At 39.1% G+C, this 11810-nt stretch overlaps 1 protein-coding gene across 1 annotated transcript in view; it reads left to right on the forward strand.

The window, feature by feature from the left end:
• Positions 1 to 11810, forward strand: part of LOC125345218 (protein FAM185A-like) — a 47661-nt gene that overhangs the window by 34908 nt on the left and 943 nt on the right.

Raw genomic sequence — 11810 nt, forward strand, 5'->3', positions numbered from 1 at the left:
TATCAAAACGGCAGCAGTAGCCATCCTGATTTCAGACAAGCTAGAGTTCTCATCAAAATCAGTTCAAAAAGATAAAGAAGGACACTAAATACAGGGAAGAATCCAGGAAGAAGACAGCATGATGAATTTATACTCACCGAACAAGTGGCCCCAAATATGTCAAATTCTTTCAGAAAGAACTACAGAACAAGATAAACCGAAATACAATAATAGTGGGATATTTTAATATTCCACTCTCTCGAAGAGAGATCCAACATACAGAGGATTGGCAAGGGAGCCAAAGACCTAAGTAACACCATATCCCACATGGTTCTGATAGATCGGTACAGAGCATTTCACCGTACAGAGACTCAATACACATTCTTCTCAGCAGCCCATGGAACATACTCCAAAATAGATCATTAGCATAGTCCACATAAAGAGCCTCAGCAAATACAAAAGTATTGACCATATCCCATGTGTTCTACCTGATCACAGTAGAATCAAACTAGCCCTCAATAACAAGAGGTACTGCAGAAACTACCCAAATACTTGGAGACTAAACTCACTACTATCTAACATTTGGGTCACAGAGCAAATTAAGGATGAAATTAACGAGTTCATAAGCCACAACAACAATGAAACTACATCACAAAGAAACCTATGGGATACAGCTAAGGCAGTGCTGAGGGGCAAGATCATTGCCCTCAGTGCATACATTAAAAGAATGGAATCAGATCATGTGAATAACCTTACGATGTAGTTAAAACGACTGGAGAAACAAGAAAAAATTGAATCTAAAACAACTAGGAGGTGAGAGATCACAAAGATTAAAGAAGAGATAAATCTGATTGAGCATAGAAAGACCAGTCAACAAATAAATAAAACTAAAAGCAGGTTCTTTGAGAAAATAAATAAACTTGACAGACCCCTTGCAAGACTTACAAAAAAAATAAAGAAGAGACTCATATTCATAAGATCAGGGACTCCACCTGAAAAATTACAACAAATACACAGGATATTCAATTATTAGGAACTATTTCCAGAACCATTACTCACTAAAGAACGAAAATTTTACAGAAATGGGTCAATTCTTAGAGAAGTATAAACTGCCCAAACTGAAGAAGAAATAAATAAATAAACCAATAACCTACAGTGAGACTGGAAGGAATCCAAGAGCCTTCCAACAAAGAAAAGCCCAGGCCCGGATGGATTCACCAATGAATTCTATAAAACCTTTAGTGAGGAGCTAATACCAATACCCCTCAAACTCTTCCATGACATAGAAACAGAGGGAGAAATCCCAAACTCATTCTACGAAGCTAATATCATACTCATCCCTGAACCAGGCAAGTACCCAACAAAAAAAGAGAATTACAGACTAATATCACTAAGGAATGTAGGGGACGGCTGGCTGCTAGCCAGTAGTCCCACCTCCTTCCAGTTCTGAAACCGGAAGAGGCAGCCAAACCAGCCCCCGCCTCTCGGCGGCAAGCACATGTGTCATAATGGTGCCAGAGACCCCAGAGGCCCAGTCCTTGGGGGGCTGTGGTCGCTGCCCATAGAGGAAGTTCTGTGACATCATCGTGATGGACATGTCATTAGCCTATCGCTAGCACCAGGCCAGTCCCTCCCCTTCACTCGTCACTACTGCTATAAGACTGTTAGCCCCTCCCTTGAATAAACAGACAGGTCTTTGAAACTTCTCCGGGAGCCCCCGGGCCCCATGTCTTCCTTGGCAGGTATAGGGAAGGGGAGGGCTTCTCGCAACCACACGCTGACCAAGGCTGCACGTGGACCTCGCCTCCGCAGTTAATTTCTACTGGCCAGAGGATATGCGTTGAAGGCAATAGAGGAACACATGGAGGGGCAGATAGGCCCAGGATCTCTACACGGAGGTATAGAGCTTAGCCCGGCAAAGAAACACAGATGCAAAGCTCTTCAACAAAATTTTAGCTAACAGGATCCAGAAACTGATCAAGAAAATTATACATCATGATCAAATAGGCTTTATCCCACAGACGCAAGGCTGGTTCAACATCCGCAAATCAATAAACATAATTCACATTAACAGAGCTAAGACCAAAAACCACGTCGTCATCTCAGCTGATGTCCAAAAGGCCTTTGAAAAAATACAACACCTATACATGTTAAAAGTCCTGGAGAGAATAGGAATAGAGGGAACATTCTTTAAAAAAACAAAAGCCATATACAACAGACCAACTGTTAATATCATATTAAATGGGGATTAACTAAAACCATTTCCCCTAAACTCAGGAACAAGACAAGGATGCCCACTCTCTTTGCTTCTATTCAACAATATGCTGGAATCCCTGCCATAGCAATAAGGCAAGAAGAGGACATTAAAGGGATCCACATTGGTAAAGAAGAGATCAAACTATCCATATTCGCAGATGACATGATCTTATGTCTGAAGGACCCAAAAAACTCAGTACCTAAACTCCTAGAACTAATAAACAATTTTGGCAAAGTAGCAGGATACAAAACACACAAAAATCAGAAGCTTTTCTGTACACCAGCAATGTACAGGCAGAAAAGGAAATTATGGAAATAATAACATCTGCAATAGCTAAAAAAAGAGTAAATTACCTAGGGATTAACCTAACCAAAGATGTGAATGACCTATGTAATGAGAACTATAAAAATCTGAAAAGAGAAAGGACACCAGGAGATGAAAAGACCTCCCCGCTCATGGGTAGGCAGAATCAATACAGTGAAAATGGCCATATTGCCCAAAATGTTGTACAAATTCAATGCAATCCCCATCAAAATCCCAGCTATATTCTGAACTGAAATAGAGAAAGCAACCCATAAATTCATATGGAACAGCAAAAGACCTAGAATAGCCAAAGCAATTCTAGGCAAAAGAAGCAGCACAGAAGAAATCACAGTACCAGACTTCAAACTCTATTATAGAGCCATCATAACAAAAACAGCCTGGTACTGGCATAAAAACAGACATGAAGACCAATGAAATAGAAGACCCAGAAATAAAGCCGCATACTTACAGTCAGCTGATATTCCACAAAGGAGCTAAAGACATACAATGGAAAAAACATAGCCTCTTCAACTACTGGTGCTGGGAAAACTGGGCAGCCCCATGTAGAAAACTCAAAGTGGACCCTAGCCTATCACCATGCACCAAGATTGACTCAAAATGGATTAAGGACCTCAACATCAGACCTGAAACCCTGAAACTACTGAAGGACAGAGTAGGAACGACACTAAGAACGTATAGGCACAGGTAGGAACTTCCTGAATATAGTCCCAGGGGCACAACAAATAGGGGAGAGACTCGACAAATGGGACTACTACAAAATAAAAAGTTTCTGCACAGCTAAAGACATAGCCACCAAACTAGAAAGACAACCAACCATATGGGGAAGGATCTTCACCAGCACAGCAACAGACAAAGGCCTAATATCTGTCATCTACAGAAAACCCAAGAAACTAACCTCCTCCAAACCCAGTAAACCAATTATTAAATAGGCAAATTTACTAAAGAGATTCACAGGAGAAGAAATGAAAGTGGCAAAGAAGCATATGAGGAAATGTTCAACATCCCTGGGAGTAAAGGAAATGCAAATAAAAACAACTCTGAGATACTACCTCACTCCAGTTAGAATGGCCTATACTCTGAACTCAGGCAACAAACAAATGCTGGAGGGGATGTGGGAAAAGAGGGACCCTTCTTGCCTGTTGGTGGAGGTGTAAACTAGTACAACCACTTTGGAGAACAGTATGGGGGTTCCTCAAAAAGTTCAGCATAGACATACCCTATGACCCAGCCATAGCACTCCTAGGCATCTATCCTGAACAACAGGTCTCAGGATATCATAAAGACATGTGCACACCATTGTTTATCACTGCACAATTCACAATAGCCAAAATATGGGAACAACCCAGATGCCCCTCTGCAGATGAATGGATCAAAAAAAATGTGGTACGTATACACAATATAATACTACATAGCGATTAGAAATGATAAAATATTGGTATTCGCAGGGAAATGGTCAGAGTGTCAACAAATAATGTTGAGCGAAACAAGCCTTATGGCACATGGACTCCTTGATATATGACGTTTGGGGAGGAGGGGCGCAGTAGAGACCAGGACTGCAAATTGACAAACTTCTTTTCAAATGGTATTTCCACATGTTTGGGTCAGTGAATTTACATTATGTATCTAAAACAACTACTAAATGAACATAAAAAGTCTAGGATAGACCTATCAGAGGATCACAATAACTCAACAGCTATGTACACATGATTATATAAGATGAGGATAAACAAAAGGAACTCCAAGAGGACACAGGAGGATTCTATTGTTGATGTTACATTTAATGTTCTAGGTGAATTTCCTTTGGCGTACCATACGTGGTTACTTGGTTACTGTATATGATTTTGGTACACTGGATATTTTATATAGGCTTACCTGAACTAGGAAGGGAAAGAAAAATGAGGAATGGTGTAACAAATATGACAAGAAATGTACTCACTACCTTATTATGTAACTGTACCCCCTCTGCACATCACCTTGTCAATAAAATTTAATTAAAAAAAAAAAGAAAGTTCATGAAACTCATCTCCAATTAACCACCAAAAAAGAAAAAAGAAAAAAAGAAAAGAAAAGAAATATGAAGCTAAGTACCTTCAGGGCTTCTTTCCTGTCTTTTGACAGGATTACTGCAGAATGTCAAACACTCAGACAGCCAAGACAAACACACTGGAATCATTCAAACACCAGCCAGATCTGCAGTCATTCACAGTCTCCGTAGTGTTCTAGGGTTTCCACAGGGTCCTGTGCTTGGACCCTTATTTTCTAAGCCAGGAAGGGCCAAATTATAGAAGAGGCCTATTTTATTCAATGTACTCAGTGTAACAATCAAGGTTACAGTTGGATATTGTACTTCATGCCGAGTATTCCAGCTACAGGGGAGATAGAAATAGGAGGATCACAGTTCAAGCCAAGCCCAGAATACTAGCCTAAATCTGTCCTGAACAAAAGCAGGAAACCCTATCTTAAACACAAACTAAAACTAAAAGGATTCTGGTGGGGGTGGAGAGACATGGCTCAAGTAGGTATAAGACCCCGAGTTCAATTTCCAGTACTATCAAATAAGGGAAAAATAGATACTGAGTAGCAGAGTCTTAGAGTCTGGAGGGCACCCTGTACAGTGGACCCCTGGTAGATCTGGGCATTGTCTCTGAGAGGTGTATTAGGGGGTTAGTGTGGAGGGCGCTCATGTGAAGAGGCAGCAGTCTTTCTTGGAGCAACTCCTGTTTTCTTTTAATCTTTAAACTATTTGGTCCCCAAAAGGCCTCAAGCCTTTATTTATCATTTAGATGAAATTATTGAAGCAACTCAGAAAATCAGAGCAATTTAGTTTCCCCACCACCACAAAGTTTCCACTCTGAAACTTAATTTTAGAAATAATGAGCAGCTTTATATGTGAGTTGTTATTATAAGCAGCTGAGCTCAGCTCATCTGGGCCTTCCTCAGAGAGCCTTTGAGGCAGAGAAGCAGAAATATTACCCTCTCTGCTATGAGGTCTGCATTTTATCTGTAGCATGACTTCTACTGGGTAATTTCTAAAAATCAGCCATGCCAGTAAAATGTAGTCCTCTAGGCTCAGGCTTCCCACAGGGCTTTTATATGTCACCCTGTAATTTTATTTGATTTCCTGTTCCATGGTTTCCTTTGCTGTGTCACTTATAAATAGCTCTCAGCTGTATAATTCTTAGAGTGATTTGTGAGTATAATATGCTCTTCTGAGATCAAAGGAAAGCCCAGGACTTCTCAGGCTAAGATATTTACCTACCAAAAAACTAAAACTTATGTACCACCTGTATTCTTTGGGAGTGTATCCTCTGCTTTTTTTTTTTTTTTTTCAGTACTGGGAATAGAATTCAAGACCTTGTAAACACTCTACCATTTGAGCCACACCCTAGTCCTTTTGCTTTCTATTTAGTTTGCTTTGCAGATAAACTCTCATGATCTTCTTGGCAGGCCTCAGATCCTGATCTTCCTATTTTCACCTCCAGAGCGGCTGGGACCATAGATATGAGCCACCATACCCAGCTTGTTTTTTATATAAGGTCTTTTTCCCAAGCTGGCCTTAAAATGCAATGTTTTCACAGTAACTGGAAAACAAATGCACACACTACATCTGGCTATATTCTCTTAATTTTTGATGAGAACTTTCTCAGTTTTGTGCTGTATCCATATATGGGACATGTAATAAGTCTGTGAATGGTTTAGGTAGCATTTGTAATAAGTTGACTTCTCTATTGGGTTTTAGACTTGGTTCATAAACTTTAATATGAAATTTGATTGTAGCATATCAAACCTCCAGCAGAAATGCATGTGGTACAAAGTATTTCTCAACTCACAATTTACATATTCAAAGAGTATTAAAGGTAAAGTATTCTGCCAGTCAAAGGAATGGTGTTTGTCCCTATCAATTTAGAAGAGAAGCTGACACAATTGAGTTAACTCAATTTTAGTCCATTTGGAAATATACAGCATGTAATAATCATTTATTTGTCATCAAACTAAAACAGCGAGTTAGAATTCTCAGCTATCTTTGAACCAAAGAGTTATGTAAATAATACCTTGGTGATTTATGTTTTGTGGTTTATAATGGGAAGTTGGTTTATGGGTTGGAGAAAAGGTTGTAATGGGGTAAGCTTATAGGATGCTATATTTTTTTTAATCTAAAGATAGTGTTTTCTCCAAATGAGAAAAAAGTACAGTCTTGATATGGCTTTTAGAAACAATACTGTTTTTTGAACACATTGCAGCTTTGCTTTTATCTAAGCTTGTAGCACATTCACCAGCTAGGTAGATATACTCAGGAATCAGGTTTTGCTTCTATTCATCTGCAGCTTTCTCTATAAAGGCCACTAGTGTTTATATAACATTCTTGAAAAGACAGAGAAAAACAGTGAAGTCCTCCTGGCAAGAAGTTGAACAGACTAAGTAACATCCTACAGAAACAAATGACACCAGTTTGAATAATTTGAATCAGGGCCTCATGCTTGTGCTCTACCACTTGGCCACAGCCCCAGTCCTTTTCTTTTTGTTTTTCAGATAGAGTCTCATGCTTTTGCCAATGTGGTCTCATACCATGATCATCCTCCCAAAGTATTTAGGATTGCCAAAACATACCACCAAGCCACCTTTTATTAAAGCAAAGCAAAACAATTTTCAACACAATAGACGTCAGCCATGACAAAAAGTGATCACTGAGGAATGAAAAACAAATGAAAAGAGGTCTGCTGATAGTAACCCTGCAGATTAACACAACTAATTCAAGCCTCTGCCTTGATGGGAATTACCAGGGTACTATTGAAAGTAAAAGGAACTACTACAGAGCCTGGCAGATTCCTTGAGATGAGTCTATAGAGACACAAACACCAAAAATTTGGTAGGACAAAGTGCTAGAGACTAGAATGTCATGCTCACACAAGTCTAGGAATAATGTCTATTCCACCTACCAGCCTGGAAACAAAAGTCCTAACTCGTAGAGCTTTGAGTAGAACACTTGAATAGTAGGAAGCAAGTTGTCTTAAATTAGTCACTACCCCAGAAGCAGGTAACAGATCAAAAAATCTGAGGTGAAATACTTGCCAGGCCCTAGTGGCTCATGCCTATAATCCTAGCTACTCAGGAGGCTGAGATCTGAGGATGATAGTTCAAAGACAGCCTGGGCAGTAAAGTCTATGAGACTCTTATGTTTAATTAAGTATCAGAAAACCGGGAGTTGTGCTGTGGCTTCAAGTGGAAGAGTGCTAGCTTTGAGCAAAAGAGCTGAGGGACAGCATCCAGGCCCTGAGTTTAAGCCCCATGACCGACAAAAAAAAAAAAGAAATACTTAAACTTTCTAAGTAACTTAACTGCATCCTCAATATGCTCAAGATTTATAAGACTATAGAACTATTTAGCACCCAACAAACAAATTCAAAATATCTAACATCCAGTCAGAGCTTAGATAGTCCAATAAATAACATGTGATCCATAATGAAAGCAATAATCAATTGAAACCAACACTGAACTCACACAGATGTTAGAATTACCAGAGAAGTAAATAAAACAGTTATAACTATATCCCATGTATTCCAAAAGTTAAGACATGAGAAATGCTTTTAGGAAAAAAACAAAATTGCATTTTTAAAAAATGAAAGCTGGAGGAGCCTCATGTTACCTTCCATCCGTTTGACATGCATTGGGGGTGGGGGGTGGGGGAGGAAAAGCCTCAAAAGCAAGGCCCGGGCTGAAACTGTGTTTGCTTCTCCTACTTCTCGCATTGCTAAAGACATGCTTTATAATTAGTATTTTTGTATTTGTAACATATTTTCTGGGAGATAAGGGCATTGTAGAGAAGAAAGTGCATGACTTTGTTTTTTTTTTTTTGTTTTTTTTTTGGCCAGTTCTGGGGCTTAGACTCAGGGCCGGAGCACTGTCCCTGGCTTCTTCTTGCTCAAGGCTAGCACTCTGCCACTTGAGCCACAGCGCCACTTCTGGCCATTTTCTGTATATGTGGTGCTGGGGAATCGAACCCAGGGCCTCATGTATACGAGGCAAGCACTCTTGCCACTAGGCCATATCCCCAGCCCCAAGTGCATGACTTTGTGACTGACGCAAAAATAACTACTTCTTCACCAGTGGGGGAAATGGCAGCTGTTAAAGCCCAGGGTTGCTGCAAGGAGAAAAACCTGCAAGAGAGCTGTTTGAGCAACTTAGAAAGAAATCTATTAGTGATGAAGAGAAAGACTCAGGGTTCAACAAGCCTCCCATGCCCCTAGCTTTAAGAGCTAGAAAACCCATCTAAAATACCAAAATTTGGTATTTGGGGCCCTACAACCCCATCCACAAAAGAGAAACTGTTAAGGCATATATGATAGGAAGTAGGATTTGGAAGGCCCCCACAGGAGCAGCGGTTAATGGGAAAGGTTGTTGACCACACTTATCCTGGAAAGATTTTGGACAGGTTATTATGACCATGAGGGAAAAATGGAAGTTAGGATTGATGGCAAAACAGTGAGATGGGCAAATCTTTCTATTTGGGAGAGAATAAGGCGGTTTGGAAAGCCACGGTGCAAGGAATAATGGGTAAACAGTTACAATAGTACTTAAAGAAGGAAATGTGTGCAGGAGAATATCCACAAAAAAGGTGTATTTATGCCTGAACAATAAAGTGAACCTGACAGTAAAGTGAAATGATAATGGATTTTAAAGCACAATTACAAAAAGAGAAAAGCCCTTTGAGACTGATTACTAACCATGTTAAATATTTGGTTAATTTATCTGGCATTTGGTAGGATAAAATAAAAATGATGCAGAAACTGCAAGCTTTAAGATAAAGACATGTTTCACACCTCTGACCAAAGCTTCATTGTGGTTAGAAACCCAATGTCTAGTCGGACAGGATATGTTAAAATAACTAGACAACTGAGCAATATGCAAATGATTGGTTAGAGTTTACTGGAAAAGAACAAAACCTTGGAGTCATGTGTGAAAGATACTTGCTTTTATGTAACCATTTTCCTGCTTAAAAATAGTATAAATAAAGACCTCTGAGCCATTTGGGCCAGAAACTAACTCATCACTTTTGACTCCGTGTCTCTCACTCCTGAGCCAACTCCACACTCCTTCTTGGTACCCTGTGGACTGCTGCGGCTAGCCCACGGCAAAAGCAATAATACCAGAATTGGAAAATGCAATAGATGGGATTAGACATCACCCAAGAATAGATTCGAAGAAGGGAGTGTACAATTATTTCTTAAGCAAAGCTTACTGATTAGATTCCTGCTCAATACCTAGATTACTGTTAACTTTGTTATTAGCATCCCATGTATTAGAGGAGAAATTTAGTGGATACTATTAAAACTAACTATATTTTCTGTAAGTAAAATCTTCCTGTGAAAATACCTTGAGTTGTGATTTTATTAAAAGTAATAATGAAAGTAGTTAATATTGAAAAATGAAGTATTTATACTTTGGAGTGTTAATGGATAGGGCGTTAGAGATTTTGTTTGTAAAATGTATGTGTTAAAATAATAAACTTTCAGAGTAATTTTTTCCTGTTTGTGCATGTGTATGGTTTATTTTCTTAGACAGCTGCTAAGCTTTGTGAGGGAACCAACTTGTCTTTTTACATCTTTGAACTTCCCTGAAATACTTAGTATGGTGCTTCTAACTGTGCAGGGTTAATGATATTTCTAATGTGAAGGAAGGAACCTTGCAACCCTGAGGCTCTGAAGTATAATAATATAAACTGCAAATAAAGCAGCAATGGAAGGTTAATGTAGATGTGTTAGTTATGTATTAGATGTATATTAACAAAGATTCTTACAGGATTAGGAGTGGAAGTGGGGAGGGAAGCAGGAAGAGGCTTATACTTTACTTACTTTATAGTCTATTTTTAACAAAAGAATTAAATTCTGCAAATTAATCTCCAGAGTTCCTTTTGTACTACCTAAGGCTGATTATAGCAGGTGTGTATAGGGCTAAGCAGACAGAACTTGGAGAGTGTATTGGTTAGATCTGAAGTAAGGATTTTTGAAAGCAAATATCAGAATTAAATGTCAGGAAACCTTTTTGCCCACTTAGTGGAAGCCACACAGTAATAAAGTAACTATTGTCCCATTTCTTGGATAGGAAAAAGCTTCTTATTTTCATAGACAGAGGGACATCAATTAGGAATAAGGGTTTAGATTCCCCCCCCCCCTCGACTTTTTGTAGGAAAGATGTATTAATGTTATGAGTTAGAATAGAGTGTTCACAGATCCAGGCCAAAGTGTCAAGATCTTTCAGTAAATTAGTTTTTGACAAGATAGAGAAGGCTATTTTCAAGCAACCTAAATGGAATTTGATAAACTGTGTTGCTTCTTGAGTATTGTCACTGAGCAAACATCATTTATGTTTTCCTTCTCTCAAAAACAGTAACATTGTGTTTAGTTTCTTCTGGTGCAGAAGGAAATGGGTAGAAGGTCTTGTCCATTAGTAAGATATGCAAGATTGGGAAGTTGATGAGTGATATGTTACAGAAAAAGTTCCAGACATTAAGAAAGCTTAATTATTATGCTTTGTTTTAAACATTCACTGGTGTTAAACAACACTGCAGTTCTTTCCTGAAGAGTTTGAGTTACTAGAAAAAGAAATTCTGAGCCTGGCTCTGGTGGCTCGTGCTTAGCTAACTCAGGAGGCTGGGATCTGAGGATCTCAGTTCACAGCCAGCCCATGCAGGAAAGTCTGAGACTTTTATCTTCAATAAACTACTCAGAAAAAGCTGGAAGTGAATGGTACTGTGGCTTAAGTGGTAGAGTTCTAACCTTGAGCAAAAAGAAGTTCAAGGACAAAGTTCAAGCCCTGAGGTCAAACCCCAGGACTGGCACAAAAAAAAAAAAAAGAAAGAGGAATTAGGGAATTTCATGTTATAGAAATGCCATTGGGGTGCTGGTTACCTCAACTTTCTGACCTACCAAGCACAGCATAGGCATTAAAAAAAAAATTGACAAGGAGTTAAAGAAAAGGGGGAACTTTCTAACAGGGATTTATAAAATGCAACGAGAGAGATTATAACTAATTTAGTGAAACTAGGGAGAAGGGGGGTCTAGATCATATTGAAGATATGGCAAGAGAAGGGAAACCCCTGAGGAAGTCTATGAATATGCGCAGCTGGGTTCCAGGAAAAATGGAGTGAGTAGGTGCCTAGACAAGATTAAAGCTGGAGCAAAAGGGAAATGAAGCAAAGAATCAGAAAAGAATTTGTGTCCCCAAAAAGCAGTTGAGGCCAGGCCCAACTACT

This window comes from Perognathus longimembris, chromosome 2 (genome assembly GCF_023159225.1).
Source record: "Perognathus longimembris pacificus isolate PPM17 chromosome 2, ASM2315922v1, whole genome shotgun sequence".
NCBI lineage: Eukaryota > Metazoa > Chordata > Mammalia > Rodentia > Heteromyidae > Perognathus > Perognathus longimembris.